The following is a 10,229-nucleotide window of genomic DNA, read 5'->3' on the forward strand; positions in this document are numbered from 1 at the left end:
AGCATGGGGAGAAATGCCAGATATAGGTGAAGGGGAGGAAGGCAGCAAATCACAATGCCACATGTGTACCTATGCAACAATCTTGCATGTTCTTCACCTGTACCCCAAAACCTAAAATGCAATTAAAAAAAAGAAAGGAAATCAGCATATCAAAGAGATATTTGCACTCCCATGTTCATGAAACATTGTATAAAATAACCAAGATTTGGGATCAACCTTGGTGTTCATCAACAGATGAATGGATAAAGAAAATGGGTGCATATACACAGTGGAGTACTATTCCATCATAAAAAAAATGAGATGCTGTCATTTGCAACAACATGGATGCAACTGGAGAGTATTAGTCCGTTTTCATGCTGCTGATAAGACATACCCAAGACTTGGCGATTTACAAAAGAAAGAAGTTTATTGGACTTACAGTTCCACATGGCTTGGGAGGCCTCAAAATCATGGCGGAAGGCAAGAAGCAGCAAGTTACATCTTACATAGATGGCAGCAGGCAAAGAGAAAGCTTGTGCAGAGAAACTCCCATTTTTAAAACCATCAGATTTCGTGAGACTCATTCACTATCACAAGAATAGCATGGGAAAGATCCAGCCCCATGTTTAAATTGTCTCCCACTGGGTCCCTTCCACAACACATAGGAATTATGGGAGCTACAAAATGAGATTTGGGTGGGGACACAGAGCCAAACCATACCATGGAGAAAATGTTAAGTGAAATGAGCCAAGCACAGAAAGACAAATTTCACATTTGCTCACTCATTTGTGGGAGCTAAAAATTAAAACAACTAAACTCATGGAGAGAGAGGTTAAAATGATGGTTACAAGAGGCTGAGAAGGGTAGTGGGAAAGAAGAAGGAATGTTGATGGATAATGGGTACAAAAATACAGTTCTATCCAATAAAGAAGATCTAGTATTTAATAGCACAAGAGAGTGACTACAGTTAGCAATAATTTGTTGTACATTTTGAATAACTGAGGTAGTATAATTGAAATGTTCATAACAGAAAGAAATGAGAAATGCTTGAAGTGATGAATATACCGTTTACCCTGATGTGATTGTTATACATGTATGCCTGCATCAGAATAGCTTATGTTCCCCATAAATAAATACAACTACTATATATACACAAATATTAAAAATTAATTTTTAAATGGTGGGACTGTTATTTGAACCCAGTGGAAAAAAGACATAAACTATAAATTAGCAAGAGAAAAAAACAAACTTAATCACACACTTACTGGAGTTTACAAAGAAATGTGATGCAAGGAGGTAGTTAGAATTAGAGGTTTATATACTATCTTAATAGGGGAAGGAAAGAGAAAGGGCACTTAAGGGAAAACAAACAGCTTTTTGGAAAGATAAATGGGCCCTCAGGGGAAGAGATGAGAGATATGATCGTTTTGTGACAACATCTGTGTGTGGTGCTGATTTCTCATCTCCAGTGATAAGAGTCAATCTTCCCAAGTTCCCACAGAGAGGGAATTTATGACAATTGAATTCTGATGGAAAACTCTGCTTTTAATCACATAGAAGATTTTAGGAACCAAATGCCTTCAGTTCAAAATAATTTTTATGCTACAATGATGTATTATGGACCCCTTCAAGTATTTTATCACTGACATGGTTTAGAATTGCAGACACATGGTGATCACAAAAAGCAGAACAATTTTTAATCCTTTTTATTATTGTTTGTAAAATCTCTACAGACAATACACTCCATCACTGCTCATCCCATTTTTAATATCCACTGCAGAGCACTCAACTTCTTTTGTAATTAACCTCTCATTTGCATAGGCTGGAAGCTCTATGAAGTCAGAGGACCCATCTGTTTTTCACCTTTACCATTGTATCCCCAGGACCTAGCAAAGCCTGGCACAGTGTAGGCTCTCAAGAATATCTGTTCAAGGCCAGGCTCGGTGGCTCACGCCTATAATCCCAGCACTTTGGGAGGCCGAGCCAGGAGCTAACTCAGGTGTGGGTACGGCAGTCCCAGGTACCTTTAGACAACTCAACCCAACCCAACTATGCCTAACTCCCAGGCACCTGCCTATGAAATGGCATGGTCCTCAAATGAATTCATAACGAAGAGAGAATAACAAGAACAAGGCAATTCATTTTTTGTTCATCTAAGTTTCTTTATTTTAAAAAAAATTCAGTGATTATGATTGCATGTGTATGTGTGTGTCATTGTAGTTTTCATATGTTAAATGATATAGAATTGCACACATAGCTGCTGAGCACTTGAAATGCAGCTCACCAAATTGAAATGGGCTGTAAGTGAGAACACCACCAGATCTCAAAGGTTTAGTATTTTTAAAAAAGTCACATCAATGTTTTTACTATTCCATGTTGAAATTAGAATATTTTAGATATGTTGGATTAATAAAAATATATACTTTTTACAAAAATTGTAAGCCTCCCTGTGATGCTAATGATTAGCAAAATCTGACTACAACTAACTGAAGTTGAAGACTAGATAGAATCTGAATTCAGAAAAGAACCTCAGGCACTATCTGACTATCTGAATTAAGAAGGCCGAACTGCTGAAAGCATTTTATAGACACCATCTTCCTCAGCATTTTTCAGCCCAAGTATCTTGACCTACAAGCATGTCACCAATGCTTTGTTACTAAAAACAATTAAAATTAAGCTTGAGAATTAGTTTCCTTTTAATAAAATACAGCATATTCAAGGATATCTTCTTATCAAAGTTATTTTCTCACTTACATACCAATATCCATTCTTTTTTCCTTGTTTAAACAAATGATTTTATTTTAGAATAGTGCTAGATTTACAGTAAAATTGCAAAGATAGTACAGAGACTTCCCACAGGCACTGCACCCAGTTTCCTATTATTAATATCTTACATTAATATGGTACATTCGTCAGTTAGTGACATAATATTTACACATTATTATCAACTAAGGTCTGTAATACCTTATTCCAGTTTCCTTAGGTTTTCTCTAACGTCTTTTGGTTTTGGTCCAGGATCCAATCTGGGATAGCACATTACTTTTAGTCATAATGTTTTCTTAGGCTTCTCTTGAAATTACTACAGTAATTTCTCAGACTTCTCTTGTTTTTTTTTATGACTTTGGCAGTTGTGAGGAAAACTGGTCAGGTCTTTTGTAGAGCAGCCATCAATTGGGATGCGTCTAGTACTTCTGTCATGATTATTAGACTGGGTGCTATGGTCTGAATTTTTGTATCTTCCCAAAATTCATATGTTGAAATCCTCACCCAAAGGTGAGGGCATAAGATTAAGGTGTAGGGTTTTGGGGTGTATAGAATCCCCTTGGCTCTCTGAAGTTTCACCAAAAAAAAAAAAAAATCAACTTGCAAAAAGCAGATTAACTGGAGAAAAAAAACATACTATTTATTTAACATGTATTCACAGAAGCCTTCAGAATAAAGACCTAAAGATACAGGGGAAATTATCCATGTTTATTCTTAGGTTCAACAAACTATGGACAGCTATGTAGCAATATCACTGGACAAAATATTATTCTCTAATGCTAATAGACTGAAGAGAAGTGCTCGCTTCGGCAGCACATATACTAAAATTGGAACAATACAGAGAAGATTAGCATGGCCCCTGCGCAAGGATGACACGCAAAGTCGTGAAGCGTTCCATATTTTAAAAAAATAGACTAAAGAGAAAACCCAGCAAGACCTGTCTAGATTCTTCTTGGCCTGAGCATACATTTGGTCCTTCTGGGTATGGCAGGGCCCTCTTATGACCTGTAGTTAAACACGGTACATCAGATAATTGCTTTATGTCCAGTTTTTACCCAGAAAGGTAGAGGATAAGTTAGAGTAATATTTTTAGGTTTTACAGCTGACTTCGAAGAAATGGAGTTCTGGTTTCTATGGCCTGTCCTGAGGAAAAGGATTCTAGTTTCCATGGCTAAAGCTGGCCTCGGGGGAGAATGGGACTGAGAAACAGGAGGGCAGGAGAAGGTCAAACAAAAACTTTTGCTTCTGAGGCAATTCATTTTATGGAATTGTTTTCTGAGCTCTGACAGGTTAGTATGTTATGGGGGCAGAGCTCCTGTGAATGGAAACAGTGTCTTTATAAATATAAGAGGCCAAAGACAGGCCTCTCGCCTGCCCCTTTCACTTTGTGAGGCTGCATTGAGAAGATGGCTGCCTGTAAATCAGAAAGCGGGCCCTCAACAGATCACCAGATCTGCTTTGTTTTGACTGGAGCCTCAGAGCTGTGAGAAACAAATTCCTGTTGTTTATAAGCCACTCAGTTTACAGTGTTTTGTTATAGCAACCAAATGGACATTGGGGTTATGTGTTTTGGAGGAAAAGACATTGGGTTATATGTTCTGGGAGTATGGTTTTCTGGGAAAAGACATCGGGGTTATGCGTTTTGAGGGAAAAAGATCACAGAGGTCAAGGGCCATTCTCAGCATCACATGGCAAGCGTTGCTTTTTGGCTTTTCGTGGATGATGCTGACGCTGATCATCTGGCGGAGGTTTCTCCACTGTGAAGTTACTCTTTGTTTCCCCCTTTCCACACTGTAGTCTTTGGAAGGAAGTCAACATGCACAGCACACACTTAAGGAATGGGGAGACAAATTTTATGAGCCCCATTTTATAGCAGAAAGGGAGGTAAAGACAGATTAAAATACCTGTCTCTAGGTTTCTAGGTTAGTAATTTACAAAGGCAGGATTTAAATAACCATGCTTGATCAAAAGGATTTTCTCATGGTCTTTTGGAAAGTCAGTGGTAATTCACTTACAGCACAATTCTGTATTCCTTTGAAATACAGAATCCCATTGTCTTAAAAAAGAGCACAGGCTGAGAAGTCAACAGGTGTAGTTCCATCTCTGAGTTTACCCTGAATGGTCATGTCACCTTGGACATCAAATATCCCCAGCCTCGAGTTCACTCTTCTGGAGAGTTTAGGAATTGGTGTCTGATGTTTGAATTCCAGCCAAGCCACTAAACTGTTGAACCTTGGGCCCCTGCTTTGCTGTCTCTAAGGCTCAGTCTTCTCATCTGTAAAATGGCTGTAGCAGGGACAAATCTCAGTCCAGAAATTCAGGTGAGTGAGAAATATAACTTTGTTTTTTATAACACAGCTTGATTTATATCTTGAGCTCCACTTGTAGCTGAATGGCAGATCTTTACTTTCATCTGGAATCCAGTCTTCTGCCCTTTCTCTCTGTGGTTGTGATCACATTCTGAGGGGTTTATAACATGCTAAGTTTAAGAGTGCTCACCTGGTCCCCAGGTCATCTGTCATAGTGGTATCTACAAAAACATCAGTCCTTTGATCCTTTTTCATCAGCCCAGGTTGGTAGCCACAGCTGTGAGTAGTTGATTTTTCTCCTGCATTTCTGTCTTCAATTTTGACCTATCAAATTTCTCAATCTTAGCCATATCAGATGTGTTTGACATGGTTGCCAAAACTCTCTGTGAATGTGCACCCTTGGTATCCACATTTTCTTTCTTTCTTTTTTTTTGAAGACGAAGTCTCACTGTGTCACCAGGATGAAGTGTGGTGATGCAGTCTTAGCTCACTGCAACCTCTACCTCCCAGGTTCAAGTGATTCTCCTGCCTCAGCCTCCTGAGTAGCTGGGACTACAGGTGCACGCCCCCATGCTCAACTAATTTTTGTATTTTTAGTAGAGACGGGGTTTCACCGTGTTGGCCAGGATGGTCTCTATATCCTGAGCTCATGAGCTGCCCACCTTGGCCTCCCAATGTGCTGGAATTACAGACGTGAGCCACCACTCCTGGCCAAGCTTTTCTTACAAAAATACCAATCTGATTGGATTAGAGTCCACTCTAACAGCTTCATTTTAATCCAATCACCAGTTAAAGGCCCTGTTTCCAAATGCAGTCTCATTCTGAGGTGCTGGGGGTTAGGGCTTCAACACAGAAATCTGGGGGGAAGACACTATTCAGCCCATAATGATAGCAAACAAATTCCAGTTAGTTAAATTTGAGAATTTGGCAGACTTTTTATCAAAAATAAATGCAATGAGGCCAGGCACAGTGGTTCATGCCTGTAATCTCAGCACTTCAGGAGGCTAAGGCAGGCAGATCACTTGAGGTCAGGAGTTCGAGACCAGCCTGGCCAACATGGTGAAATGCCATCTCTACGAAAAATATAAAAAATTAGCCAGGTGTGGTTGCATGTATCGATAATCCTAGCTACTTGGGAGGCTGAGACAGGATAATCATTTGAATCTGGAAAGTGGAGGTGGCAATGAGCCAAGATCATGCCACCACACTCCAGCCTGGGCAACAGAGTGAGCCTCCATCTCTAAATAAATAAGCCTCATTATTTCAAGAAAAGCAACTGACAGTATGTGTCGCCGATGATAAAATTTAAGCTTTCAACTGAAAATTTGAATTTGGAGTAATTTTATTCACCATTATGAGCTTGATAGTTTCTCAATATTTAAGAACTTTCCTAATGAAATCAAAGGTAATATTGGCAAGTACAATTTTATGATATTTTATAATGAAATGTTTGAATATCTGGAAGATATACATAACCTCAGTGAGCCAGTATTTTCCATGATGTTACAAAATCATGCATGGGTAAAAGATCCATTCAAATTTCAAGACAGGCCAATGGATTTTAGTGTAACAGGGTATGAAGAGTTCACTAATATCATTTTAGATTCCACACCGAAAATAACCTTTAAGAAACTATCACTTAGCAAATTTGGTGTAGTATCAAAGGATAATATCTGCAATTTGGCAGGCATGATGGCTCACGCCTATAATCTCAGCACTTTGGGAGGCTGAGACAGGAGGATTGCTTGCGCCAAGGAGTTTGAGTCCAGCCTGGGCAACATAGTGAGACTCCATCTCTACAAATGCTACATAATTAGCTAGCATGGTGTCAGGTACCTCTAGTCTCAGCTACTGGAGGAGCTGAGTTGGGAGCATCGCTTAAGCCTAGGAAATCAAGGCTGCAGTGAGCCATGATCACACCCGTGCACTCCAGCCCAGGCGGCAGAGCAAGATCCTACCTCAAATTACAAAATATAAGAATATTCACGGGCCGGGTGCGGTGGCTCACGCCTGTAATCCCAGTACTTTGGGAGGCCAAGGCGGGTGGATCACGAGGTCAAGAGATCGAGACCATCCTGGTCAACATGGTGAAACCCCATCTCTACTAAAAATACAAAAAATTAGCTGGGCATGGTAGCGCTTGCCTGTAATCCCAGCTACTCAGCAGGCTGAGGCAGGAGAATTGCCTGAACCCAGGAGGCGGAGGTTGCAGTGAGCCGAAATCGAGCCATTGCGCTCCAGCCTGGGTAACAAGAGCGAAACTCCGTCTCAAAAAAAAAAGAATATTCACAATTACCTAAACAGCCTACTAAAAAGCTTTTTCCTTCTCTAACTGCATATCTGTGTGATGCCAGATCTTCTTCATAAACTTCAACCAAAACAACATATCACAACAGATTAATTGCAGAAGCAGATATGAGAGACCAGCTGACTCCTGTTAAGCCAGACTTTTAAGAGATTTGCAAAAATGTGAAGCAATGCCAATACTTCTGACTAACTGGCTTTCTGTTTTCAAAACATTTTCTATTAAAAATGTTATTTAGTTAAAATGTAATGCATTTGTTAATTTTAAATGAATCAACTGAAATTTTAATAAACGTTTTCTTATTCAGTTTTAATTTCTCATATGGTAACAGACATACTTCGAACATCTACTATATGCCAAATAGTGGGCATTTTATAACTACAGCTTGTAGTACAAAAAAGACGAGTCAGTCTTTCTCCTTAAGAAGCTCACATCTAGGAGAGGAGATATTGAAACATCATACAGTCACCATTATTTTATTCATGCACAAATGAAGGTGTGCGAAGGTGGCTCTGGGAAGGGACAGGCATAGCCTCTATTTCTTCAAGACCCCCCCGACTCCCCAAGCTGCAGGCAAAAGGGTAAAGAGGAATCACACAGAAGACATGGCAAGACAGAGCAGCCCAGGCTGAATTACACGTTCACATAACCCAAGTCGAGAAAAAGCTGCTCTGCTCAGGGAAAAGCAAATGGTTGTTTAACATGGCGGGTGTGTGGACCACACAAGGATTAGCAGGTGGGGAGGCTAATTCCTTTTAAAAAGGAAAATAAATAGATGTTGCAAGATCTTTCCTTTTTTCACTGTTAACAGATGATAATGGTTAGCTTCCCCATGTCACAGAGGAAATAGGCATGAATGAGTCAGCAGAGATGACCCATCAAAAGGAAACTGGTGCTATGAGATCTGAGTCAGTCTCTTCAAACTAAATCCACATGGTGCCTCGCCTTAGAAAATTAATTTTTCTCCATGGGAAGTAATTTTTATACCTTTATATTTAAGCAAACACATAGATTATGTCGTAGAATGCACAATTCATGTGAATGTTTGAGACAAAGTGTAAAACTTAAAGAAATTTTCTATTTGCAGCTAACTGCTTTGGCTCCATGGGTACATTGATCTTTCAGTTATAGTTAGTACTTCAGTGGAGAAGTTTGTTTAGCACGATTTAAGAGTTAGCCAGTCATGTGTTCTCTGCAAAAGCCAAGCCAGCCCTATAAAGGATCATATTCTTGGAAATACATTTTCACCTCATTCTTCCATGTCATTCTTCCATTATGCCCTCAAGTAGAGCTTATTTTTGAGTGACATGCAGCTTGTGGAATTGCTCTCAATTATCCCTTCCTCTTGTCATTTATGCTCTCATTTAAGTTCCTCCCCTTGAGTGTGAGCTGTGCCTAGTAACTCGCTTCTAATCAATAGAGTATAATGAAAAAGATGGGGTAAGAGTTTCAAGATTAGACTACTCTGGTCTGAATGTTTGTATCCCCATGCCCAAAATGTATATGTGATGGCATTAGGAAGTGTGACCCTTGGAAGGCAATTAGGTCATAAGGAAAGAACCTTTATGAATGAGAATAGTGCCTTTATAAAAGAGGTCAGAGAGAGACTCCTTGTCCCTTTTCAACCATGTGAGGACATGGCATGGAAGTGCTATCTATGATCCAGGACATGGGGCCTCTGCAAACATCAACTTTTTCAGTTTCTTGATCTTAGACTTTCCAGACTCCTCAACTATGAGGAAAACATGTCTGTTGTTTATAAGCCATGCAGTTATGATATTTGTTATAGCAATGGACTAAGACAAGTTACAAAAGAAGGACTTTCACTTCACTCAAATCCACTCTCTGTCCCTTTCTCTTTCCCACTCTGATGAACTCCAGCACCACCCACTGTGAGCTGCCCTGTGGACTCACACAACAAGCAACTGAGGGCATCCTCTAGCCAAAGAGGCAAAGCCATCGAGAAACTGAGGCCCTCAGGGCAGCGGCCCTCAAGGAAATGGATCTTGCCAGCCACCACATAGACGTGGACCTTCCCCAGGTAAGTCTTGAAAGGACAGCAGTCCAGATGGCATCCTGATTATAGTCTATGAGTGACCTTGAACCAGAGGGCCAGTAAAACTGCTCCGGAGTCCTGATCCACAGAAACTCAGAGATTTGAAAAATATGTTGCTGTTTTAAGCCACTACAGTTTGGGCTCCTTTGTTATAAAGCAACACATAACTAACACATCTTCTGTTGTTATGTTGTAAATGAATAAAATTGTTGTACTTTAATAAAAGAGGAGAAAAATATCTGTGCCAGGTTGACAGAATGTGGCAGGTTGGACTGTGGGAATCCATTCCTCAGGAACAAATGCTTACATCCATTGTCTTTTTTCCAAGGCATTCTGTGAAATCTAGTTTTTGACATGTTCTGTCCAATTACCTCCCACCTCTGTGATTACACAAAACCAACAGAGCTGTATGTTCAGTGCCTCCATTCCAAGGGCTGCTGCCATGCCCTTAAATGCTCTAATCTCACTTCTTTTGCTATCAAAAATTCAATAAACATGCTGCATGCTGCGTGTCAGAGCTAACATCTTCTCTCGTGGTGAGAAGGCTCTAAACTCAAAAGAGATTTTTATGTCTGTTTTTCCTATTCAACTTCCTAACCTTCTTCTATTTTTTCCTTCTGTCAGTGCCAGTTATCTAGAATAAAGGCTAATAGATAGCTTTTGCTTTGTAATGCTGCTTTTCTGTTAGGGTTTCTAAGTTTGGACTGAATATAGGTATGGAAGGCAAACTGGACGGTGGCTGTGTGAGTGAGAGCAGGCACTGGATTCAAAATGAGATGGTGCTTGGGATTTGCCAGCCTTCCAGCCAACACAGGCC

General features: G+C 40.0%; 1 non-coding gene across 1 annotated transcript; it reads left to right on the forward strand.

Moving 5' to 3' along the window:
* The first annotated feature begins 3,539 nt into the window (after positions 1 to 3,539).
* LOC118145885 (U6 spliceosomal RNA) lies at positions 3,540 to 3,646 on the forward strand. Its single transcript, XR_004731372.3, has one exon. It is a non-coding gene; the product is annotated as a U6 spliceosomal RNA (small nuclear RNA).
* The last annotated feature ends 6,583 nt before the right edge of the window (positions 3,647 to 10,229 follow it).

This window comes from Callithrix jacchus, chromosome 10 (assembly GCF_049354715.1).
Source record: "Callithrix jacchus isolate 240 chromosome 10, calJac240_pri, whole genome shotgun sequence".
NCBI lineage: Eukaryota > Metazoa > Chordata > Mammalia > Primates > Cebidae > Callithrix > Callithrix jacchus.